The sequence below is a fragment of the Lepidochelys olivacea genome, assembly GCF_965140295.1.
Source record: "Lepidochelys olivacea isolate rLepOli2 genome assembly, chromosome: 5".
NCBI classification, from domain to species: Eukaryota; Metazoa; Chordata; order Testudines; family Cheloniidae; genus Lepidochelys; species Lepidochelys olivacea.
The window spans coordinates 133,293,979-133,320,649 of record NC_140415.1 but is presented as its reverse complement, the minus strand read 5'-3'; the positions used below and the strand labels follow the sequence as shown (position 1 = coordinate 133,320,649).

Here is a 26,671-nt window from a genome sequence, read left to right as displayed (position 1 = left end):
CAGATGCTTGATATACTGATTAACTTCCACTTTGTATAAGAAAATGCAATAGCTAGGAAGGAGGAAGCTTGGCACAAAGGCTGTGTTGCCACACTGTCAAGTAATAAGGAAGTTGTCAAAGTTTGTTAGGAAGCAATTTCTTGAATAAAAGTTACTAAACAGTTTGCACATCTTTCTTGCTTCCTGACCTGAGCCCAAACAAGGTCACGTAGAATTAGAGTTCAGAATTTCAGACGTATCCCCATAATACTTTACTGCAAGAAACCCAAAGACAGTAAAAGGCATGTTAAGCTTTTGTTTCCTTTGCTCTTGTAATACACAGCCTTTTGGTTAAGTGGCTTAAATCTTCTCACTTTATAGTGGAGGCTCTCTTGGTATGGGTGATAAAGTGGCAGAAATTTCTCATGGGTGTGTGAGAAAGAGAGATGCTGTATAGCTCGCCTGTCTCACTTAAATTTACTGGGGCAGTTGATCTACTAGACCCAGCAACAGCTTGCATCTGCAATGTCTCTGGCCCCTACGTGGGAAATGCAACCAAACAGGTACAAGAGAGAAAAATGCAGTCAATGAAAATTAATGAGGGATCTGAAAGAGAGCAAAGGGCCAAACAAATATTAATATGTGAAAGTCTCATAGAATCATAGAATATCAGGGTTGGAAGGGACCCCAGAAGGTCATCTAGTCCAACCCCCTGCTCAAAGCAGGACCAATTCCCAGTTAAATCATCCCAGCCAGGGCTTTGTCAAGCCTGACCTGAAAAACCTCTAAGGAAGGAGATTCTACCACCTCCCTAGGTAACGCATTCCAGTGTTTCACCACCCTCTTAGTGAAAAAGTTTTTCCTAATATCCAATCTAAACCTCCCCCACTGCAACTTGAGACCATTACTCCTCGTTCTGTCATCTGCTACCATTGAGAACAGTCTAGAGCCATCCTCTCTGGAACCCCCTTTCAGGTAGTTGAAAGCAGCTATCAAATCCCCCCTCATTCTTCTCTTCTGCAGGCTAAACAATCCCAGCTCCCTCAGCCTCTCCTCATAAGTCATGTGTTCTAGACCCCTAATCATTTTTGTTGCCCTTCGCTGGACTCTCTCCAATTTATCCACATCCTCCTTGTAGTGTGGGGCCCAAAACTGGACACAGTACTCCAGATGAGGCCTCACCAATGTCGAATAGAGGGGAACGATCACGTCCCTCGATCTGCTCGCTATGCCCCTACTTATACATCCCAAAATGCCATTGGCCTTCTTGGCAACAAGGGCACACTGCTGACTCATATCCAGCTTCTCGTCCACTGTCACCCCAGGTCCTTTTCCGCAGAACTGCTGCCTAGCCATTCGGCCCCTAGTCTGTAGCGGTGCATTGGATTCTTCCATCCTAAGTGCAGGACCCTGCACTTATCCTTATTGAACCTCATCAGATTTCTTTTGGCCCAATCCTCCAATTTGTCTAGGTCCTTCTGTATCCTATCCCTCCCCTCCAGCGTATCTACCACTCCTCCCAGTTTAGTATCATCCGCAAATTTGCTGAGAGTGCAATCCACACCATCCTCCAGATCATTTATGAAGATATTGAACAAAACCGGCCCCAGGACCGACCCTTGGGGCACTCCACTTAATACCGGCTGCCAACTAGACATGGAGCCATTGATCACTACCCGTTGAGCCCGACAATCTAGCCAGCTTTCTACCCACCTTATAGTGCATTCATCCAGCCCATACTTCCTTAACTTGCTGACAAGAATACTGTGGGAGACCGTGTCAAAAGCTTTGCTAAAGTCAAGAAACAATACATCCACTGCTTTCCCTTCATCCACAGAACCAGTAATCTCATCATACAAGGCGATTAGATTAGTCAGGCATGACCTTCCCTTGGTGAATCCATGCTGGCTGTTCCTGATCACTTTCCTCTCATGCAAGTGCTTCAGGATTGATTCTTTGAGGACCTGCTCCATGATTTTTCCAGGGACTGAGGTGAGGCTGACTGGCCTGTAGTTCCCAGGATCCTCCTTCTTCCCTTTTTTAAAGATTGGCACTACATTAGCCTTTTTCCAGTCATCCGGGACTTCCCCGGTTCGCCACAAGTTTTCAAAGATAATGGCCAATGGCTCTGCAATCACAGCCGCCAATTCCTTCAGCACTCTCGGATGCAACTTGTCCGGCCCCATGGACTTGTGCACGTCCAGCGTTTCTAAATAGTCCCTAACCACCTCTATCTCCACAGAGGGCTGGCCATCTCTTCCCCATTTTGTGATGCCCAGCGCAGCAGTCTGGGAGCTGACCTTGTTAGTGAAGACAGAGGCAAAAAAAGCATTGAGTACATTAGCTTTTTCCACATCCTCTGTCACTAGGTTGCCTCCCTCACTCAGTAAGGGGCCCACACTTTCCTTGGCTTTCTTCTTGTTGCCAACATACCTGAAAAAACCCTTCTTGTTACTCTTGACATCTCTTGCTAGCTGCAGCTCCAGGTGCGATTTGGCCCTCCTGATTTCATTCCTACATGCCCGAGCAATATTTTTATACTCTTCCCTGGTCATATGTCCAACCTTCCACTTCTTGTAAGCTTCTTTTTTATGTTTAAGATCCGCTAGGATTTCACCATTAAGCCAAGCTGGTCGCCTGCCATATTTACTATTCTTTCGACTCATCGGGATGGTTTGTCCCTGTAACCTCAACAGGGATTCCTTGAAATACAGCCAGCTCTCCTGGACTCCTTTCCCCTTCAAGTTAGTCCCCCAGGGGATCCTGGCCATCCGTTCCCTGAGGGAGTCGAAGTCTGGTTTCCTGAAGTCCAGGGTCCGTATCCTGCTGCTTACCTTTCTTCCCTGCGTCAGGATCCTGAACTCAACCAACTCATGGTCACTGCCTCCCAGATTCCCATCCACTTTTGCTTCCCCCACTAATTCTACCCGGTTTGTGAGCAGCAGGTCAAGAAAAGCGCCCCCCCTAGTTGGCTCCTCTAGCACTTGCACCAGGAAATTGTCCCCTACGCTTTCCAAAAACTTCCTGGATTGTCTATGCACCGCTGTATTGCTCTCCCAGCAGATATCAGGAAAATTAAAGTCACCCATGAGAATCAGGGCATGCGATCTAGTAGCTTCCACGAGCTGCCGGAAGAAAGCCTCATCTACCTCATCCCCCTGGTCCGGTGGTCTATAGCAGACTCCCACCACTACATCACTCTTGTTGCACACACTTCTAAACTTAATCCAGAGACACTCAGGTTTTTCTACAGTTTCGTACCGGAGCTCTGAGCAGTCATACTGCTCCCTTACATACAGTGCTACTCCCCCACCTTTTCTGCCCTGCCTGTCCTTCCTGAACAGTTTATAACCATCCATGACAGTACTCCAGTCATGTGAGTTATCCCACCAAGTCTCTGTTATTCCAATCACGTCATAGTTCCTTGACATCACCAGGACCTCCAGTTCTCCCTGCTTGTTTCCAAGGCTTTGTGCATTTGTATATAAGCACTTGAGATAACCTGTTGATCGCCCCTCATTCCCAGTATGAGGCAGGAGCCCTCCCGTCACAGACATTCCTGCCTGTGCTTCCTCCCGGTATCCCGCTTTCCCACTTACCTCAGGGCTTTGGTCTCCTTCCCCCGGTGAACCTAGTTTAAAGCCCTCCTCACTAGGTTAGCCAGCCTGCTGGCAAAGATGCTCTTCCCTCTCTTCGTAAGATGGAGCCCGTCTCTGCCCAGCACTCCTCCTTCATGGAACACCACCCCATGGTCAAAGAATCCAAAGCCTTCTCTCCGACACCACCTGCGTAGCCATTCGTTGACTTCCACGATTCGATTCATAGGAAGATACTAAACGCCTGATCTAAAGCCCACTGAAGTCAATGGAAAGACTCTCACTGATTCCAAATGGACTTTGGATCAGGCCTTGAGTGTAACATTGATCCTACTGCATAAAGTTTTGGGAACATGCCTGGAGAGTTCCCCCATGGCTTACCCCTTAGAGCATTAAGGATGAATACGCTTATTTTTCCATGCAGCAAGTGCCCGGCCTCCTTTCCCACATCTATTGCCTCCTGTTCCGCTCTATCAAATGAGCTCTCTTCTGCGACCCTCAGAAGATTTCACTTTCCCATCCCACTAACTACCACAACACAAGCATCCTGAGCAACTGTCTAGCCTCAAGCACCTCACCCATCTTCCTCCTCTAGCCCTGTCTCCCCTCTCACTCATGCTGCTGCCTCCATGTCCGTTTCTTCCTGCTGCTGGCCAGTGCCTGCTGTCTGCCCCATGCTGGCCCAGGCCTGCAGGTGGTTGGTCATGCTGAGGGAGAATTGTTGGGCTCTTGGAAGAGGAAGGTGGAATGGATCATAACTGACTCCTCTTGTGAGTTCTGACCTGCTCCACCTCCCAGTACTGAAAAAGGTACTAGGGTTAACTTCAAATCTGCTGTGGATTTAATACTCAGTACAGATTTTGATCTCCATTTCACTGGTATAAATCCAAAGCATTGAGATGAATGGAGTTACTCTGCAATCGCAGTGATGGAACGGATATCAGAACATGGCCAGAGAATCAAATTCTATCCAGAAGTGGATCCATTCAATCCCATTGATTTAATTTATTCTTTGAGATTACATAGTTTGGCATAATTCTACTTAGTTATACCTTTTGTGTTGAATTCAGTGTGTGACCCTATACATTGCATACGTGAGTATGCACATTTATTTGGTATATTTGAGGCTCACGTGGCTAATTTTATTTTAAAGCGGGATCACTGTAATCTCTTGAGAGTCTATTTCAGGGTGTGATCACTCACTTCAGTCTCCTGATTTTTCTTTAAAGAATGAAAGAGGTTAAAAGTTAATGTGACTTTATGGCTGAGCATTGAAACACACAGAAATCCGGAGATTCAGATTCTGTTCCCACCAGCCAGATTGCTCATATTAATAGCATGTGCAGTAATGCAAAAGACTTTACTACATATGAGCAATGGATCTGCAGTGGGAACCCTAATTTAGAACTTCTTATCTCTTGTGCATTAAATGTTTTTACCATATAGAATTTTTGGTGGAAAAATTCACAATACACAGGCACAGCCTATGCTCCAGCAGCTTTTGAGACCCTCTTTCTAATAGTGATATATCAGTAGGCATTGCAGAAGGAGAAAGCTGGGGTAATAACGGAGCTGTAACAATTTACACCAGCTCAGGAGCTGCCCCCTCGTACAATAAACTAGGTAATCAAGCACATTTCCCAAGGGCTGAAAAAAAATGTTGACTCTATGTCTTACAACTAGAGCTGGTCAAATTATGCACCGCAAATAATTCTGCACATGAGTTTAGCCTTTTTTCTTTTTCTTCCCAATTGCTTCCTGACCTATTCATAAATATTAGTTGGACAAACAACTTGCAGCCGATGGGTTGTTGGTGCACTGCTAACTTTTGCCATTCATGCTTTGTTACCTACAATAAGTAACATGGGGTGAAATCGTGACCCTATTGAAGTCAATGGCAAAATTCCCATGGACTTCACAGGGCCAGGATTTCACTCCTGGTTTGTTTCCACTAACCAGAAGGCTCCTTTACACCCAAAGTTGCATTGGTATAACTGAAGGTGTTGTTCAAAAAATAGTTAAACCAGGGTAGAAGGCTGTGGAGATGCTCTTACTTCAGTTTAAAGTAGGCTTTGAGCACAAGGAGGTAACAGCACACCAGCTTTGGTCTTGCCAAGACCTTGCCAACAGGAATTTCCTCAGCCTAGACCATTTCTGCACACAGTCTGTGGAGGGAACAGCCTGTGAAAGCAGTGTCTCAGCAAACTGGGGCATTACAAACCATTGGGTACACACTCAGATTTCTCTGGGGTGTGGATACCATGCCAGGCTGGATGAAGGCATGGCTGCAGTCATGCAGAACTTGCCTGCTACTCTGCAGCGTTGTCGTGCTCTATTGAGTAAAGCAAGGTAACTAATTCCCAACTGCCCACCTTGAGGTTTGACTGTAGTGAAGACCGTCACATTTTGGTTTCGCTGAAGCTGACTAGGGACAGGGTCATGCAACACCAAAATAAACCATTCAAATCAAAAGAAGTTTCCATTTTGGGGTTTGCACTGGTTTAGCTAAACAAATGCAAATGTGGGTGTAGAAACTCCAAGATTTTTTTGAAAGGAGCATAACAAATTATTAATAATGTCACCCTTCTGCCAGAGGGAGCTGGCAGCAACCAGGGCCGGGTTCAATATCTAAGGGTTCCTTTTCAACAATACAACATAGAACTGGTTCGAGCTCCCACCCAGTAACCTGGGAAAATTACACACGAGCCCGAGGCACCTCTGAGAGGCAATAATTCCCCACTCTGTGCTACAGAGTCTGAGTGTAGAAAAGAAACTTTTAATGAAAGAAGTCACCCAACGTTCATTAGGGAAAATGTCACAAGCAGGATTCATAAGCATAAAACTGTGAGCGGGATGCCCACCCCAGAGTGCGTGGGGCAGAGCCTTCCGTCTCCTGTTCTTGAGTTCTACAACCACAGTTCCTTTACTGTGCCCCCCTCTGCTCCTTCACCATACCCAGGGGTGAAAGCAATATGGAACACTTACCAGTATGGGGCCTGGCTCCGGCCCCCCCCGGAAGGGGCGGAGCCTTGGGGGAAAGGGGCAGGTCTGGGGGTCAGCCTCCCCCAGCCAGCCCATTCATGCTGCCTGGCCTCGGCGGCGATTTAAAAGTGCTGCGGTAGCAGCGAGCCCCTGGCCCTTTTAAATCACTGGTCCCGGGGCAGCTGCTCCTTTTGCCCCCTGGCTGTTGGTGGCGGGGGGGGGCACAATGACGCTAAAGCACTGCCATGGAGGCACTCGAAGAAGGGTCCTTCGCTGCGGCAGCATTGTAACATCGGCTGGATACGGGCCGGTACCAGCTTCGGGCCGGAACACCATAGCAGCCTGTACGGGCCTACTTTCACCCCGACCATGCCCCACTCGCAGTGATTGCCCTTGGTCAGGGAGGACCCAGGGTTCAGAGGTGCGTGCGTGTGAGGTCACCTCCCACCTGGGGAAGAAGACACCTGGCTTGCTCTGCCATCTGAGCACTTGCTCTGGCTGGCCTCTCCTGCCGCTTCAGTTCCCTTCTGCTTCTACCTGCCTCTCTGCTGTGACCTCTCCAGGTCAGTCTCTTAGTGATTTTTAGCTCTTTGCAGACTGGGCAGAAACTGGGTCCCACCACAAGTGATTTCAGCTCTGACTGAGCATTTTAAATAACAGAGGCTCCTAATAAAGCGTATTTAGTTCTCTTTGAACAGTGGGAAAGAACAGGTTAAACCAGACCAGCACCCTTGGGAACAGTCCACACCTTCTGACTGGGATACCTGTCTCCCCTCCCTTTACTTTCTCTGGCATTGGAGCCCCTGGCTTAATGAGGCCCTTTCAGCTGAGGGTGACCACCTAGTTTGGGACAGGTTAAGCACAGTTCTGCTTCCCTTTATTCATATAATAATGACAACAACATTAATAACAGCATTTCACTACCCCTGCATTCAGTACTAAAATGATTTGTAACCAGTGGTGAGCTGGAGCCAGTTCGCACCAGTTCGCTAGAACCGGTTGTTAAATTTAGAAGCCTTTTTAGAGCTGGTTGTTCCATGAGGGAGAACCGGTTCTAAAAGGGCTTCTAAATTTAACCGGCCAAAAGTGGCGCCTTAGGCGCTGACTCCATGGGTGCTCCAGCCCTAGAGCACCCAAGGGGAAAATCTGGTGGGTGCAGAGCACCCACCGGCAGCTCCCCACCCCACTCCCGGCCCCAGCTCACCTCCGCTCCACCTCCGCCTCCTCCCCTGAATGCGCCACCCCACTCTGCTTCTCCGCCCCCCCCGGCTTCCCGTGAATCAGCTGTTCGCGCGGGAAGCCGGGGTGGGCTGAGAAGCAGGCCACGGCTTCCCGCGCAGGCCCAGGGAGGCGGAGGTGAGCTGGGGGGGGGGCGGAAGGAGGGCCGCCCACGCCGCAGCAGGTAACCCGGGGGGCGCACAGGGGAACCGCTCCCCGCCCCAGCTCACTTCCGCCATCCTCGGCCTGAGTGTGAAGCCGCCGCCTGCTTCTCAGCCCTCCCTGGCTTCCCGTGCGAACAGCCGATTTGCGGGAAGCCGGGAGTGGGGGGGTGGAGAAGCAGAGCGGGGTGGCGGTGAGGTGAGCTGGGGCCAGGTGCAGGATGGGGAGCTGCTGGTGGGTGCTCTGCACACACCAAATTTTCCCCATGGGTGCTCTAGCCCCGGAGCCTAAGGCTCCACTTTTGATGTGATCCGTTGGGGAGTGGCCGCTCCCCCTGCCCCACCCTGAGCTGTGCTTCTCCGCCCCTAGAAGCCAGAGGGACCTGCCGGATGCTTCCTGGGAGCTGCCCCAGGTAAGCACCTCTGGGACTCCGCACCTTGCGCCCCGGCAGGTCCCTCTGGCTCTTAGGGGTGGGGTGGGCTGGGCACCCACTGCAGTGGCCCACGAGACCCTCCTGCCCTGTTCTGGGGGCAGTCAGGGGTGGATGGGGCAGGGGTCCTGGGGGGGCATCAAGGAACGCGGGGGGGTTGGATGGGGCAGGAGTCCCGGGGTGCGGGGGTGAGCAACAACCCTCTTGTGGGGTAAGGAGGAAACCCATTGTTAAGATTTTGACAGCTCATCACTGTTTGTAACCTAACACCAGCCAAAGTTGATTACTTTGAGTAACATCACTCTATCTGCTGGATATCTAAGCAGAGTAGGATTGTGTTCATGTAAATACAGTTTGCTCCTACAGTCTCTCCCCCGACCAGCTAGCTGTCAGGGGAGAATTCATTCAGACCCTCCTTACATCAACTAACTTCTGGCATGAATGTTTGGATAAACAACCATTCATACTCAACTTTATAAAACATCCAAGTTTACAGACTTTATAAGACAACTGGCAGTTGCCTGAATATGCCCAATTAATATTAAGATCCCATGGATACTAGTGGCTCATTTGCTCATAAAGAAATATATTAAAAGCCCCCCCCCCCCAAATCATTCCTCCCTCCAGCTCTGCTCACAACTCCTCTAAGACACACACAGATATCCAGAGTAACTGCACCTTTTGCTGGGTGTTATCCCTTGCCTTGTTCATGGAGGAGAGGGAATAGAGATGGATTTTAAGGCAGAAAGGGTCATTTTGACCATCATAACAGGGCCCAGCGAGAGAAACTCACCCAGTGAGGCCTAGACCCTTTGCTAGAACAGTGATTCTCAACCTTTCCGGTAGGGCCGGCCCACAACATTTTGGCACCTGAAGAGGGGAGCTCAAATGATGCCCCCGTGCCCCCTCGCTTGGGCCAAAACTTTGAAACTCTGGGTCCTAGTGGCGCCCCCGCCCCAGTCTTGCACCTGAGGCGGCTGCCTCAGTTTGCCTCATCGTAAGGCCAGCCCTGCTTTTTGGGCACAGGACTGATTTGTAAATGTTTATAGACTGTTATGACCTAGTAAATAGTCTGGGGGTGGAGGGCCCTGGGGTGGTTTCAGTCAGGTCCTGCGTCCCAGGAGGGCTGGGCTCTGCCAGGCATTCACCCCAGGCGGCAGCTCCAGGGCTGTGGGGCTGGCTGGGCCCGGCTCTCTGCTCCAGGCATTGCCACCCTGGAGCCACAGCGCTGCTCAGGTTTGGCCTCCCCCGTCTGAGCAGAGTTGTGACCTGGCTCACGGGCTCGCAGTGCCCGTCCGTCAGGTTTGGCCTACCCAGGCTCTCCTCGTCCTGACGGCTGGGCCGAGCCTGAGTGGCGCGGGGACCATAGGCGCTAACTCGGTGAGCGTCCCGGGCTGGAGCACCCGCGGAACACAAAGAGGGCCCTGCCGCTCAGCTCCCACCCCCGCCCCCATGCCTCCTGCCTGCCGCCGAGCAGCTGTTCAACAGCAGGCCCTGGGGGGAGAGGGGGCGGGAAGAGGCGGGAAGGGTGTGCTTGGGGGAGGGGGGGAAGGTGGTGGGAAGAGGCAAGGTGGGGCTGTAGCTGGGGCAGGAGGGAGGGGTGGGTCCCTGGGGGAAGGAGTGGCGTGGGGGCGGCGCCCTGGGCAGAGTGGGGGTTGAGCACCCCCAGGGAAATCAGGAAGTCGGTGCTGGGCCCCCAGAGGTTGCAATGCCCGGAGCAGGGCGGCGAGCCCAGCTGGCCCCCGGGCACAGGAGCCATCAGGGGACCCTTTGAAACCCTCTGGCGAGTGGGGTGGAGAACCCCTGATAACCAGGGGGACTCCCCGCTGCTGGCCAGCTACTCGGGGCAGGCTAGGAGGCCACGCACGCGCGGGCGGGGCGGGGCTGCGGGCGGGGTGACCGGCCGCTTGCCCGGTAGCGCTGCTGCAGCTGCAGCGGCAGCTGGTGGCTCGAGCCCCCCGCCCCAGGGTGCCCAGCTGCGCTGGAGGCAGCGCGGCCGGGGCCCGCCGGTGGCGCGCATCGCCCTTTTAAGAGGCGGGCCGGGTCTCCACGTGCCGCGGGTGAGTGACGGCCCGACATAAACAGCCGCAGGCGGGAGCCGCGTTTGACCGACAATAACCTCGCGGCGCGGCTAGGGCCAGCTATAAAAGGCGCCGCGGGTTCGAGTCCCCGGCTTCGCAGCAGCGGCGAGCGGGACAGCGGCGGGTCGGGGCGGCCGCGCAGCTCAGCGCTCGGGGTAGGGGGCTCCGCGCAGCCGGGAGGCCACCGCGACAGCCAGGTAGGGCTCGGCCGGCGCTTGCTGCCCTGGGGGCGATTCCTGGAGAGGCTGGGGGGTCTCCGGGCTGGGCTGCGCCGGGAGCGGCGCCTCTAGAGCTCTGTTTGCGGGGTCGCCCCTCTCCGCGCCCCCCGCTCCTTCTGGGGCAGCCCCCGTCTCCCCTTGGCCCCACGGGACACGGGGCTTCCCCTTCCCCCGGCTCTCTCCCTCGCCCGTGTCTTTCCAGCTGTTTGCTCGCTTCTGCTCCCTGAAACGCAGTGCCCCGGCTGGGCATCGCTCCCGCGCTAGCCCCCGGCTCGCCAGCTCGAGCCCCGGCTCGCCGCGCCGGCCCGGGACCTCCGGGGGGGAGCCCGGCCCCATCCGCTCGCGCTGACCGCGAGTAACCCCGGGCCTGCCAGCGCCGCTTCCTCCGCGACCTAACCCGGGGCGGCCGCATCCTGGCCGGGCTGCCCAGGCGGCTCTCGCCGGGAGACCGGCCCCTCGCCCGGAAGGGAGACACGGGGCTCTTGCAGGCGAGCGTCCCGCCCCGAGGCAGCGCGGTTCTGTGCGAGAAGAAAGACGGACGGGCTCCCGCGAAAGAGGGGGGGGGGGATGGAGACACAGCCTGGAGCGGGGGCGCAGCGCCCTGGCGCCTTCCCCGGCTTCGCCTGGAGCGGGGGCGCAGCGCCCTGGCGCCTTCCCCGGCTTCGCCTGGAGCGGGGGCGCAGCGCCCTGGCGCCTTCCCCGGCTTCGCCTGGAGCGGGGGCGCAGCGCCCTGGCGCCTTCCCCGGCTTCGCCTGGAGCGGGGGCGCAGCGCCCTGGCGCCTTCCCCGGCTTCGCCTGGAGCGGGGGCGCAGCGCCCTGGCGCCTTCCCCGGCTTCGCCTGGAGCGGGGGCGCAGCGCCCTGGCGCCTTCCCCGGCTTCGCCTGGAGCGGGGGCGCAGCGCCCTGGCGCCTTCCCCGGCTTCGCCTGGAGCGGGGGCGCAGCGCCCTGGCGCCTTCCCCGGCTTCGCCTGGAGCGGGGGCGCAGCGCCCTGGCGCCTTCCCCGGCTTCGCCTGGAGCGGGGGCGCAGCGCCCTGGCGCCTTCCCCGGCTTCGCCTGGAGCGGGGGCGCAGCGCCCTGGCGCCTTCCCCGGCTTCGCCTGGAGCGGGGGCGCAGCGCCCTGGCGCCTTCCCCGGCTTCGCCTGGAGCGGGGGCGCAGCGCCCTGGCGCCTTCCCCGGCTTCGCCTGGAGCGGGGGCGCAGCGCCCTGGCGCCTTCCCCGGCTTCGCCTGGAGCGGGGGCGCAGCGCCCTGGCGCCTTCCCCGGCTTCGCCTGGAGCGGGGGCGCAGCGCCCTGGCGCCTTCCCCGGCTTCGCCTGGAGCGGGGGCGCAGCGCCCTGGCGCCGGAGCGTGTCTGTGCAGAATAGCAAGGAGGGCTTGGGAGGAGGGGCGGGCTTTCTAGTCTTCTGGACAGCGTCGTTCACTTTCTTTAGGTGTTCTTGTGGGGTACATAGTTCATGCTCCCTGCATTTATTCCTCCACTGTGATATGTGAAAGCCGGATGGGTCAGAATCGGATCTCCGCTACAGCAATGTCAGTCCATTAAAGTCAGTGGAGTTACTCCAGGTGCATACAAGATCAAAATCTGTCCCAGGACTACTTTGTGAGCGCCGGAAACTTTAAGGGAGTGTTACATCCCTTTGTTTCTACGTTATAGCTGATTACCCTAAATTGGTACACTATAACCTATTATCAGCCTCTTATAAACACTGATGTTTGGTTTTCCATGGAGTGTAAATTTTTTTTAAAAAGTGTCAAAATAAAGCAACAAGATTCAAGTTGCAACTTGAAAACCACTGACATTTTTTTCACCAAAAATTCCTTTTGGTTCTAGCACAGATAATGTATAAAAATGCAAATGAACATTTCCAAATTCTTGTTTGTTTACAATGATCTTAAAAACATAAATAAAAATAAAAAATCAAAGACTCAAAATATAGTTTTAACCGAAATACAAAATGTGTTAACCTCAGGGAAACGTTTAGGGCAGATTCTCAGGTGGGGTGAATCAGGTAAGCCAGTGCGTGCTTAAGTGCTTTGTTGAACTGGGGCCTAAATGGAAACTGAGATTTCTTGAAAATCTGGCCACATTAATAAATTAAAATACTAAAACCCAAACAGCACAGCATACACTGTACAGCAGTGGATCCTATGTACGACCCAACACTAGTCACAGTAGAAAACAGATGTGCTTTAATTTTCATGATGTTTCATTAACAACTGGCACAGGGTTGGAACTTCACCCCTAAATGAGGAGTTAGGCACAAAGGGCATGACTGATCAAACTCCATGTAACTTCATTGACATCGACTGTTGTTTTTGATTTATCTTGGTGTGAGTGAGAGCAGAATCAGTCCTAATCTTTTACTTTACCTCCAGATTTTCTTACTTTTTGTGGTGATGCTAGAGACCAAATTTTCTCTTGGTGTAAACTGGCAGAGCTCCATCGACTTCAGCGGAGCTCTGCTAGCTTACATCAGCTGAGAATTTGACTGTGGAACTTGCATTTTATTGTAATCTATTCTTGTGTGTAGATACCCAGCATGTATGTAGTTGCAGAATATGTTAAGAATATACATTAGATATGTATTATTGATCTTGCAAAAGAGAGCAATAATATTAAAAATACATTCCAGACTTTAGCCATACTTCTGAACTTCAGTCGACTTTTCTTGGTCACACAGTAAGTCCTCTGAAAATGCAGGACATTAAAAGAATGTTAATGTCACCATGTCCCTGTTATTGATGGAATATGTTCATAGACTTTTTTCTGTGTTCTGTTATGGGTAGGTTTTAAAAAGGCTAATTCTACCTTTTTTTAAAGCATTTGTCATTGGACGAAGATCTGTGATCTTGTCTCAAGGACTGAGGCAGGGTAGGATGGAAAACTGTTGATGCAGTTTTTCTGACAAAACGCCTAACATCATGGACTGATAAAGAACACTCAGAGCACTTTATTCTTCTGAGCAGTGGATTAAAGATTACAATAGGAATGAACATCAGAGCCTGTAGTTTAAACAGGATAAATATCCACATTCAAGCTGACTTCTTATGCCCGTTAGTTATTTTCTGTGGGAGTGCTGCTTAGAAGAATGCTAGCTAAATCCAATAAAGAACCATTTTGCATTCTGTTAACTTCATTAGGGAACAGTTGGCATTAGACAGGAAAAAAGAAGAGTAGCTCCAAGACTGTACCAGTTTGGGCTAGACTGAAAGGTATATTCTTTGGGAATAAGCAAACAAAGCCCGGGCCTCTGACCAGAGTCCAGAGAGCATTTCAAAGGAAATCTGGTTTTCTTGTCTAACTGAGACACCAAGTTAGTGGTGCCCTAGAAAAGATTTGTAAGTGACCAAAAGTTATTACCCTCAGATGATCATTTGTCCCAGGTGAAATAACTTGTGGAGTATCACCCCAAAAACCTCTCACTAAATTTTGTACTAATTAACAATCCTGGCAGTTTATCTTGTATTTAAACTATAAGGTTTTGGGGGCAGGAACTGTCTTACTGTGTGTATGTATAACCCACACACTTCTTGGTTGTGGTGTTCTGTCCCCTCTATTGGCACTGAGATCACTAAGAGAGGATGAGTCTGCTCTACAGCTTTAGCTGGGGGTGGGGGGGGTCACATGGCTCTGGGCTCTGCCCCTCTCTGCAAGCAGCACCCCCACAGCTCTCCCGGCCAATGGGAGCTGCAGGGGCAGTGCATGGAGGGAGAGCCCTACTGCCAGGGTCGGGCTGGCCACTTCCGGGAGTGGTGTGGGGCCAGGGTAGGCAGGGAGCCTGCCTTAGGGGCAGCCACGTTCTACCACTGGAGATTGCAATTGACTTGTTGGTGAGCACTGATTTAGAGAGATTGAGTCTGCTTTACAGCCTTCACTAACAGCCAGTTGGCTTTTAGTTTATGCAGTAGAGGCTCATGCACTAAGTTCCAGAGGTCCCAGGTTCAATCCCACCCGCTGATCTGTGCAGTGCCTAGCATGATGGGGAGCTCAATTAGGGCTTCTGGCTGTCACAATACAAATAATATTAAAGTTAAGGGCTGACAATATGCCAGACACACATGAGAGTGCAGTGTTTCTCAGAATTGGGAGAGCTGCATATCTCAGTGGGGGGAGGAGGGGTGTATCTCCTTGAGGACAGCGGTTGGGGAGATCTTTGTGTCCATGTCGTCTTGCTGAGTTTAAGGCCCAAGTTCTCCAAAAGGAACTCTGCTCTTGCAGGTACTTTCTGTGCCTGCACAAAGCTGCATCTGTATCTGTGGATGCAAATATTAATAAACTGCTCGCATGGAATTTTCCAAAGCTCTCAGCCTTGGCCTAGCTCTGCTGTCACTGAAGTCAAGAGTTTCACCTGGTTGATTTCAGTGGGAGCAGAGTTAGGCCCAAACTCCCACCCCTACCTACCATTTGTTGTGGGAGCAGTAACTTCGGCCCATCTGTTTGTGGGGGCACAAACTAAGGCCTGATTGTCAACCAGCTTCCACGTGGCCTTCAACAGGTAGCTCTAAAAGGTCAAAGTGACCACTAACAGAACTGACCTTGTCCTGTAATTACATAACTCTGCCTTTTTAACCTAAAAAAGAAGTGTCTCAAAACGGTTTCTTTGCAAGAAAAATGTTTCCCTTCCTGTTGACCAATTGTCTTCCTTTTTAAATACAATGTGTTTTTAATTATTATTTGCCCCATTAAACTGTTGGCAATTCTTGCTGTCTAGGGGTTTTTTCCATTGACTTCAGTGGAGTCAGGGTTTTACCTTTAATCCCTGTTTGTTTACAGGGGATGGACACCACCTCCTCTTCTCTTGATGTCTTCCCATTCCCCCAGACTACCTCTTACTGTCCCTGAAGCCTTCCCCCCCCCTTTCATTTCTGTCCTCTTTGTTCTTTTTCCAGAGCCTCCATCCCAGGTTCATGTCATCATTTCACTAGTGCTACATTCTAGATCCTTCTCCTCAATCCCAGTCACACATGGTACAGTCTGGATTTATTGCAGTACCCAGACATGCATAGGCCAGATCCTCAGCAGATACAGACCAGGTTAGCTCCTTTGACTTCATTGGAGCATTGCCAACTCAACCAACTAAGGATATCTTGCTCTCAGTATTTAAAATGGATGGAGCCTATTTTTCTGTTAAAACAAACAGTCTCCTTCTTAACAACTTGTAAATGCTTGACCATTATGTGTATTTTCATTTTTGAAGCCAATTCTTTGTCTTTCTCCTCCATCTGGTAGTTTATACTGGTATTCTGTAATGGGTTTCCCTCCCTTTTGAACCTCACAGTCCTTCTGCATAGACACAGAATTGTGTAGTTCAAAAAGAAAGCAGTATTGAAGCAACATTGTTTTTAATTGACCAAACTTGGACTTTTCACCTCTCTCTATATTTTGTGTGTGAAAATAAAACCCTAAACTCCAAAAATTGAAGTGTGTATTAGAAAAACAAGGTTATATCATGTATTCTGTATAAGAGGAATTTTATGTATTGTAAGTAAAACAAATTGTCCTGAGCCAGTGTTTAGTCTTTAAAGTTAATGGAGAAAATTCTGCTCTTTTCTGAATCTGAATCCTTCCTGAGCCATGGGATGTAGCTTAGGGCTTGAACAAAACTCCGCCATCCCTGTCTATCCTGGGCTACTTTTAGTAGGCCCTCTGTTAAGTCCCATAAGTTTTCCCTGTCTGGGTCTTGTCTGATGGAGGGATTCTTTCTGTTGGAGCCTTTTGCATGTTCCTCCAGCTGCCCAATGGCACACCTGTTATGGCAGATGTTCTTAGTGCCCTGTTGGGCCATGTGATGACTGTTGTATTTGTCTACACTTTTTTTCTCATAATGAAGTCAATACCAGTGCCAGATGGTAGAGGTGAGAGAATACATGGTTGTTTATGCCAGTGTCTCTTGAACTGTTCGCTCAAGCCAGACGCAGTTTACTTCAACTGTGTGAGCTGCACCTTGATAGAAAGCCTGGATGAGAACTGGTTTTGTTGGCATACCACCGCACTTCAGGATGTTCCAGAGTGAACTGTAATGTTGAATGCTTTCTTGACATCTGTGAAGTTTATGATAAGTGGCTTTTTGCCATTGGATGCTCTTTTCCAAGATCATTCTTAAGAGGGAAATCTGGTCGATACGGGATCTTCTGGGTCAATCTAGACTGCTCTTCCCTCTAGTTTTGTCTCAGCCACTTCCCCTATCCTGCTTAAGAGGATACTGCAAGGAGAAAGGTGTGTAGCCCCTTGCCACTTACAGTCCCTTAGGTCACCAGGCTTTGCTATTGTGACACTGATGCCACTTTTCCATTGCTCTGGAACCATTTCTTGGTCTCTTACTCCTGGTGAGTTCAGTGATTCTTATCCAGGGTGACACCCATGCTCGTGGACTGACTTAAATGGAATTGTGTGGTTTGCTTAAGAGCAGAATTTATCCCCACAAATGTAACTGACAAATTATTGGTAGTGTTGGTGAATCCCAGAAACACCACTAAAGTATTCCCTCTTCACCAGAAAACGATGTGTTTGCCGCTAGTTACTGCAGTTGACCTAGGATAGTTTGTGGCATATTGGTCCCAGAGAGCAAAGCCCAAAACAAAAATGACTGATGTTTGAACTTAAGTGGGTGAAGCCTGCACCTAATACTGCAGTCTGAATGTGCACCATCAGTTGCAGAAGTCGATTTTTATCAGGATTGTGCAATTTTTGTGGCTGATACATTGGCTCTTTTAGAACAGAGTTACTGTGAGATCAAGGCTGAGCAGAGCCCAAGTTCTTCAATTCTGGTTTCAGTAGGATGTGTACTACTCTTTTCAGATCCTGCTACAGAGACCAGCACATTCATTGGCAGTAAAAAGAGAGATTTTCAGCTAATATGGGCTCTGGATCTTTGGCACTGACTGATTAATTGACTATCTTATTTGATTTTGTCTCTTGGCAGATTGGAACCTCCCTTTCCCTATGTTTACCTGGCACAGAGAATAAACTAGATTTTGGCCTTTTAGTTTAGGACAGCCAGTTTAGTTTATAATAGAGCTTCAATATCTCAGCCAGTTCGTCTTTCTAGTGGCTTTCGGAATGTGCATGATAGGTTAACGAATTTCATTTGGGGTGTAATATTTTAAGTTCAATGATGTCTGCAAGTACAACTCCTTCGATCCCATTGGAGCTGCATTTGTTTTCACTAGTGGAGTGAAGTATCCGGGAAAAGATTTGGCATTGGCTGAAGGGTGGAACTACCACCAAAGAACATGGTTTGTGGATGATGCAGATGGGGAAAACCAAGCGGGAGAGGAGCAGTGGTGGACTGATGTGCAGATAGCAACTGAAACAAGAAAATGGTACTTAAAGAGAGAGGAATTAACCTGTTGAGTGCTAGTGAAAGCAAATACAAAGAAGCAAGTGAGCTGCCAACAGGCAGTGAAGAAGGCCCAAGAGAACGTCCTAGATTTCTTGTACACTGAGTGTTTAAACTACCCACAGCTGACTTGCAAAAAGATCTGTATCACTGCAAAAATGAGGCAAACAAATGGAGGATGGTATTGTAAACACGTGTAAACAATCCTTTGATAGTCTTTTTTAAATGAGGCAAATCGTTGGCAGAGTTGCCAACATGTGATCCTAGCGTGGTGCCTGAGCCTGACCTAATGGAGGAATAGGTGAGACCTGCAGTCCAGATAATAAAGCCTAGTAAGGCAGAGAGCTGTGATGCTGGATCTGGTGAAAGCCTTGGGCAAGAGAGGCACAAAATGGATGAACAGAGTGGTTAAAGCCATATGGCGAGACAAGAAAATTTCCAAAGATTGGCGCAAGTCTATCCTGATGCCTGTATACAAAAAAGGAAGCATCAATGACTGTGGAAACTATTGAGGGATAGAGGTACTGGCACATGGGGTAAAGCTACTGAATACACCTTGGATGTCAGGACTAGGAGGGTGGTGGAACCCCTCCTTGAACAAGAACAGTTGGGTTTTAGGAAAAAATGAGGAACCACAGATCCCTTGTTTGTAATTTGGCACATGAGAGAGAAGTGTCTAAGTACCACCAGGACTGTGTTTGGGATTCTACAGAGCTAGAAAAGGCATATGACACAGTGGACAGGAGGATGCTTACACCAGTGCTGAGGAAATATGGAGTACCTGAGGATTTAATAGGGTCAGGGGCTGCTCTGAGGGTTACCTAAGAGTATGCTGAGCATCTTTTGGAACTACAAGTCCCTTTGAAGGGGAAGTCAGGTGGCACCAGGGGCCAGCCCTCAACCCACCGATGTGCCGCGTCCGCAGGAAGATCCCAAAAGGAAAAGGTGAGAAACCGCTATATAGCAATAAGGGCATCCTCAAAAGAAGACCTGGAGGTACTAGTAACCCAGTGGTTAGGGCTGCCAACTTTCTAATCGCACAAAACCGAACACCCTAGCCCTGCCCCTTCCTTGAGTCCCTGCCCCCTGCTCACTACATTCCTCCTCCCCTCGTGGCCCTTACTCACTTTCACTGGGCATATGTATCCTGAAGGGATCCTATTTAAAGTGATATGGGCATCAAGCCAAGGAGTTTTGTTTAGACCAGAGAATCATAGAATATCAGGGTTGGAAGGGACCCCAGAAGGTCATCTAGTCCAACCCCCTGCTTGAAGCAGGACCAATTCCCAGTTAAATCATCCCAGCCAGGGCTTTGTCAAGCCTGACCTTAAAAACCTCTAAGGAAGGAGATTCTACCACCTCCCTAGGTAACGCATTCCAGTGTTTCACCACCCTCTTAGTGAAAAAGTTTTTCCTAATATCCAATCAAAACCTCCCCCACTGCAACTTGAGACCATTACTCCTCGTTCTGTCATCTGCTACCATTGAGAACAGTCTAGAGCCATCCTCTTTGGAACCCCCTTTCAGGTAGTTGAAAGCAGCTATCAAATCCCCCCCTCATTCTTCTCTTCTGCAGGCTAAACAATCCCAGCTCCCTCAGCCTCTCCTCAGAAGTCATGTGTTCCAGACCCCTAATCATTTTTGTTGCCCTTCGATGGACTCTCTCCAATTTATCCACATCCTTCTTGAAGTGTGGGGCCCAAAACTGGACACAGTACTCCAGATGAGGCCTCCTCAATGTCAAATAGAGGGGAACGATCACGTCCCTCGATCTGCTCGCTATGCTCCTACTTATACATCCCAAAATGCCATTGGCCTTCTTGGCAACAAGGGCACACTGCTGACTCATATCCAGCTTCTCATCCACTGTCACCCCTAGGTCCTTTTCTGCAGAACTGCTGCCTAGCCATTCGGTCCCTAGTCTGTAGCTGTGCATTGGGTTCTTCCATCCTAAGTGCAGGACCCTGCACTTATCCTTGTTGAACCTCATCAGATTTCTTTTGGCCCAATCCTCCAATTTGTCTAGGTCCTTCTGTATCCTATCCCTCCTCTCCAGCGTATCTACCACTCCTCCCAGTTTAGTATCATCCGCAAATTTGCTGAGAGTGCAATCCACACCATCCTCCAGATCATTTATGAAGATATTGAATATTGAGAGACTGAATCACTATGTGAACTGAGATTATTTAAGTAACTTCTTATTTTGTCATGTTGTAAACTTCCCAACTGGTAAGAGTTGGGGATAAAGAAAATTACCATACACACTGCAGGTGAGCACAAAGCTTTATCTTTCCTTTTTTAGTAGTCTACAGCCAATTTCAAGCTGCTTTCATTTATTTAGATGGCAGGCAAATCACTTTATTCTTGGTTAAAACATGAATTTGTTTTTATTAAGTGTTAGAGAACAAGACTTGGATCTGTTTATTAACACACGTAGGGCCAGATTGTTAGCTGACATGAAATGATGTAAATTAGCTGAGGATCTTGCCCATAACTATCAACGAAGAGTAATTATTGTGTGATTAAATGCTTCCCTATTGTCTGCTGAGTCAGCAGTTCCCTGGTTGCGCTGCAAAAAGGAGAGCTGCAAATATAAACCAGTGATTTCAGCTGGAGAGGAGCTCTTGCAGACTGAAGTTTTAAGGCTGTATAGGAAATGGGGAATGGGTTTGCCTAATTGGAAACCCTGAGCGATATAGAAGCTAGTGTTTGGGAATTCTGAAAGAGCTGTTTTCCAGTGACTGTAGGGTTCAGTTGATAGCAGTCCTGTGCCGCAGCTAGAGGGTTGTAGGTTCACAGCTCTTATCTACAGCTTTCAGAGGGGCAGCTGTGTTAGTCTGTATCAGCAAAAACAATGAGGAGTCCTTGTGGCACCTTAGAGACTAACACATCTATTTGGGCATAAGCTTTTGTGGGCTAAAAACCCACTTCATCAGATGCATGGAGTGGAAAATACCATAGGAAGATGCATACAACAGTACATGAAAAGATGGGAGTTGCCTTTCCCAGTGGGAGGGTGGAGGCCAGTTCTAAGGAGACAATTCAATTAAAGTGGGCTATTATCAATAGGACAAAAAATCACTTTTGTAGTGGTAATCAGGGTGGCTCATTTCAAACAGTTCACAAGAAGGTCTGAGTAACAGAAGGGAGAAATTAGCATGGGGAAATTAGTTTTTAGTTTTCTGTAGTGACCCATCCACTCCCAGTCTTTACCTACATGCCTCCAGCTTTCATCCAGACCACACCACATGATCCATTGTCTACAGCCAAGCTCAAAGATACGACCGCATTTGCTCCAATCCCTCAGACAGAGACGAACACCTACAAGATCTCTATCAAGCATTCTTAAAACTACAGTACCCGCCTGCTGAAGTGAAGAAACAGATTGACAGAGCCAGAAGAGTACCCAGAAGTCACCTATTTCAGGACAGGCCCAACAAAGAAAGTAACAGAATGTGGCTAGCCATCACCTACAGCCCCCAACTAAAACCTCTCCAGTGCATCAAGGATGTACAATCTATCCTGAAAGATGATCCCTCACTCTCAGATCTTGGGAGACAGGACAGCCCTCGCTTACAGACAGCCCCCACAACCTGAAGCAAATACTCACCAGCAACTACACACTGCACAACAAAAACACTAACCCAGGAACCTATCCTTGCAACAATGCCCGTTGCCAACTCTGTCCACATCTATTCAAGGGACACCTTCATAGGACCTAACCACATCAGCCACACCATCACAGGCTTGTTCACCTGCACATCTACCAATGTGATATATGCCGCCATGTGCCAGCAATGCCCTTCTGCCATGTACATTGGCCAAACCAGACATTCTCTTTGCAAAAGAATAAATGGACACAAATCTGACATCAGGAATTACAACAGTCAAAAACCAGTAGGAGACCTCCCTGGTCACTCAATAACAGACTTAAATGGCAATTCAACAAAAAACTTCAAAAACTTCCAATGAGAAACTGCAGAACTGGAATTAATTTGCAAACTGGACACCATCAAATTAGGCTTGAATAAAGACTGGAAGTGGATGGGTCACTACAAAAACTAATTTCACCATGCTAATTTCCCCCTACTGTTAAAATATGTATCATCTTTCTACTGTATCTTCCACTGCATGCATCTGATGAAGTGGGTTTTAGCCCATAAAAGCTTATGCCCAGATAAATTTGTTAGCCTCTAAGGTGCCACAAGGACTCCTTGTTTTATCTACAGCTGATACTGTTATGCTACTTCAGCATGCTGCAGTGCTTTCTAGTACTTAGACCAGGAGACTGAGAACTGTGGGGTCTGTTGATTCTATTCCCAGCTCTGCGTCTGGTTTAATGGATGATCCTGGGTAAGTCACTTAACTTCTGTGTCTCTGTTTCCCACCTTGTAAAATAAGGCTAGTGATGCTTTAACAACTCTCTGTAACTTGACTCAAATTCATTGGAGGAAAGATGTTTTAAAAGCACCAAGTATCTTTTTTTATTGCCATCAAAGTACCTTTGTTTGACTGACTTGTCAAACTGGGTCCTGACTCCCCATCTCCACTGGCCCTCCAGGTGGAAATTGACAATTCTGTGGCACTTCTAGAGAAGGGTTTTGGAGAACCCCAGTGCCCAATCCAATTGACAGCTGCACACTTAAGAAAGTTGTTCTTCAAGAGTTTCCAAGTCTTTGTGTGAGCTGTTATTGAGCACATAATAGATACTACCATTCAGAGCTCTCTGTAGTCGTTGACCCAAAGAATTTTACAAACACCTTTGCTATGGAATTCATTACTATTTTAGCACCAATACAAATGAGAGCTTACCTTGTGTACACATGCTGTTAGCTGTCCTTTCTCACTTGACTTGAACAGAACTCAGCCTAAAGTTGTCTGCTTTAAGTCCACCGGTCCAATTAAAGTTGAAGAGTTTACTGTAATTGTTAGTTTTAATATAAGCTTTTCTCCAGATTTCTGCACATTGCTATGTTACTTGTTGGAAGCTACCCTCTATATCCCATTGTGCTGGGAGAAACTGGAATTTGAAGTCTAATTTGAAGAGCTTGCAGGCAGATGGCTAAGGTTGAAGGCTGTGATTTAGGAGAGCTGCATATAGTTCCCAGGTCTCTGGCAGGTGCCTTATGTGACCTTGGAAAAGTCACTTAGGCCCAGATCCCCAGAAGTATTTAGGCACATAACTCCTATGGACTCCAGTAGGAGTTAAACACCTAAACACTTCTGAGGCTTGAGGCCTTAATCTCTCTGTGCCTCGGTTCTCCATCTGCAAAATGGGGATAATAGCACTTTCTTTGGCTAGTTTATTCAGAGTGTTAACTCTTCGTGGCAGGGATGGTCTCTTGCTATTTATGTGTAGAGCACCTGGCCCACTAGGTGGGGAGCTCTAGCATTACCACAATACTACAAGTAAGGGCTTTGCAAAGCTAATCATAGAATCGCAGGGTTAGAAGGGACCACAAGGGTCATCTGGTCTAACCCCCTGCCAAGACACAGGATTTGTTGTGATTATTTATCAAATCCAACCTGGAATTGCTTAAAGGAAAGTAAATAAGACATTTTATGCATTGAATCAGAATTTAAAGCCAGAAGGGACCATTAGTTCATTTAGTCCGGTATCTGACGGGCCATTAAATTTCACCCAATTACCCTTATGTTGAACCCAGTAACTTGTGTTTGGCTAAAGCATAACTTCCAGAAAGGCATCAGAGATGGAGACTTGACTGTTTCCCTTGGTAGCTTGTTCTAATGGTTAATCACTATCATGGTTAAATTCAAATTGGAAATAAGCCAGATAAAAATGTGTGCTTTGAGCTTTCAGCCATTGATTTCTTGTGCCTTTGTCTGCTAGATTGAAGAGCCCCTTAACCCTCAGTATCTTCTTCTCCCCAGGAGAAGGTACTTGTACATTGTAGTGAAGTCACTTCTCAATCTTCTTAAGCTAAACAGGCTGAGCTCTTTAAATCTCTCCCTGCAAGGCATTTTCTCCTGCTCTTGAATTGTTTTTATGGCTACTCTGGTTTGGTTTGATTCATTTTGGAACCTGATCCAAAGCCGATGAAGCCAACCATTTATTTCAGTGGGCTCTGCGTTTGATCCTCCCTGCTCATGCAAGAGGCTGAATAGATAACTCAGGCGGCTGTCATCAGGGACAGCACTGGGAGTGGCAGTGCAAACCCACGCTGTCCAGCCAGCGTGCTTCAAACTTGTCCTGGTGTAACCATGTCAGTCTCCATGGCCCCTCAGTCCTTGGCCTCTGGAGAGCTGCCAGCTGTAGTGGTTACGGTTGTGGATTCTTGCCCGCTAACCACTGGACTGAGGCCCCTGAAGTTATTTAACATGGGCCACTGAACTCCCATCAGCTGGTAACCGCTGTTGGTCACAGCTGTCTGTAGGTTAAAGGCTCAGTAGCCCATTATCAATATTCTGAAACATCTGGATCCCCTGGGATTTGATTAGTTTGCTATGTTTCCTGTCTAAATAGTGATTTATTTTCTAGAGGAAAGGTCTTTCCCTGTCCTAGAGCAAACAGCTGCAATGTTTGCAGATAGATCTTTTGAAGGCTGTTGTATGTTTGCTGAGTACAGACACCAGGAGTGGAAGGGGGAGGGAAGAGAGGCAGGGGTGGATTCTCTGCCACTGCAGCTTTTTTTCTCGGTTTAAATTCTAAATCTGTAAAATGCAGCTTTCTCTTCGGACTGGGTCTGGTGTTGGGGACTCCTGTCCGACTGGCTTAGAGGCACTTTGGAACACTCTGCTTCAGAGCAGTGCAGGAGTGTTGTGCCAGTAATAAAGGGCGAAGAGAAGCACACCTTTTGCTGTCAATGCACCTGCAGCTCTTATGGCACAGATGGTCCATTGTGATAGTTTATTGCTAAAATTAATGATTTCCGCTGCGCTGCTGGATCATCCCTCAGATGGCATGTGCAGATGGGGGCCTCTGCTCTGAAATCTCTCCTGTCCCTCTGTAGGGTTGGAGAGCCACTCAACAGACAGAGGTATAGGGAACAAACTGGGGAAAGGGCATGGATAACAGTGAAAGGGTAACAGCTGGCATCAGGCTGCATTTTCTTATATGCAGTTCCTACTCCTCTATTCAGGCAATAGAACTTTGCCTATGGAGAGTTAAGGCATAAAGGGAGCCCTGACCATACAGTTGCATTAGACCTGTGCTAAATAAGCATCTGAGAGGGGCCATATAGCCCTGACCCAGAGCAGAGGCATTTGACAGACTGCTCTGGGCCCGTGCAGATTGTCTGAGATCCATTGGTTCTGTCGGCTGCACTGTGACAGATTTGGCAATTTCCTGCAATATTCTTTGGAGACCTTTTGGGTTAAGCTACAAAAAGATGGGGTTGTGCATAACTGCAGGAGGGGTATTTGCATTCACTGTCCCTTAGCCATTCCCCAGGCAAACCACTTCTTTTGGTTCCAAAAGTCCATTCTCATCTGGCACTTCAGGAGTGATTTCTCTATAAAGAAATCAGCTGAGCTGCCCTGTCAGGGTTCTGTTCCTTAATCTGAAACAGTTATGAACTTGTAACCACAGAGAGAACCCTGTTGTGAGTTTGGAAGATCTGACACCAGATCTTCCAAACTCATAACAGGTACCAGAGTCCGAGGCTGAAGTTAAGGTGATCTCCGATCAGCTTTTTAGCATGCGTGTAGGATTTTTATAGTTTTTAATGTATTTTTCTCGAATGCTTTCATCTTAAGAATAAGCATGCTTGCTTGTTAGAAAGGGCTGTGTAGTAACTTATAACTGTGGGCCATTGAACTGTTCATAGAGTCTGGAGGGAAAGCAACATGCAGACGATGCCTTGCTGCAAATATCAGTGTAGGCAGGGAGCTGGGCAGCCTGGAAATGTGGGTCTCCACCCAAGAGTTAATGATGAATGAGGAGCTGGGATCCTATGGTATCCTGGGCAGGCCACAGAGGGAGAAAACAAGTGCAGTTGCCTGGAGCTGTGACATGAACCACTCACTAATTTGGTGATTGGGGGGTTAACACCCCCACACCCAATGGATTAATCTGGGGGATGCTGTGAGGGGGAAACTTACAAATTTCTCTCACCTGGCTCCCTCCTGTGGATTTTTTCAGTGCATGTGGATGATATTCAGCCAATTGCTGGTAGGGCAGACTGCACCCTGTACAGACAAGTGGCCAGAGAGCTGTCTTCTCATCCTCCCCTCGGCTAGGTATCAGAATAGTGATGTGCACAGCCGAACCCATGGAGTTGTGCATGAGCTTAGGCAGAGTATTCTCTGCCAAATTATTCACATAAAATTCAATACACACTCTATTCTTTGAGGATAGAGAATAACCTCCCGCACCACAGTTGGTTCTGGATTAAGAGTCTTGTTGTGTTTTCCTGTGATCAAATGCAAAGGGGCCTCCTGACCATTAGATCTGCTCTTGCTTGTTCTTTAGCAGAGACCTTAGATTGTTCTCAGCCCTCCCTTGTATCTGCTAATATGACTGGGCTCTGTGCAGAGACTGCTCTGCATAGAAATAACACTGCTCCAGAGTGCAGTCACAGCCCAGTTCCATGCTCCAAGTAGCAATCAGTTCTTATTTGAATTTTGGTAGGACCTAAAGGCTCCAACTGCAATTATGCTAGGTGCCATACAGCCACTTAGTAAGAGACAGTGTCTGTCCTGAAGGTT

At 48.9% G+C, this 26,671-nt stretch overlaps 1 protein-coding gene across 2 annotated transcripts in view; it reads left to right on the top strand.

Moving 5' to 3' along the window:
• Nucleotides 1-10,511: 10,511 nt before the first annotated feature.
• ABCA1 (ATP binding cassette subfamily A member 1) overlaps nt 10,512-26,671 on the top strand; it is a 136,631-nt gene continuing 120,471 nt past the window's right edge. The window contains exon 1 of one of the 2 annotated variants that reach the window (XM_084628773.1): nt 10,512-10,645. The gene's annotated coding sequence lies outside the window, so the exon portion shown is untranslated. The remainder of the gene's footprint in view (nt 10,646-26,671) is intronic. The other variant, XM_084628775.1, reaches the window with a different exon arrangement.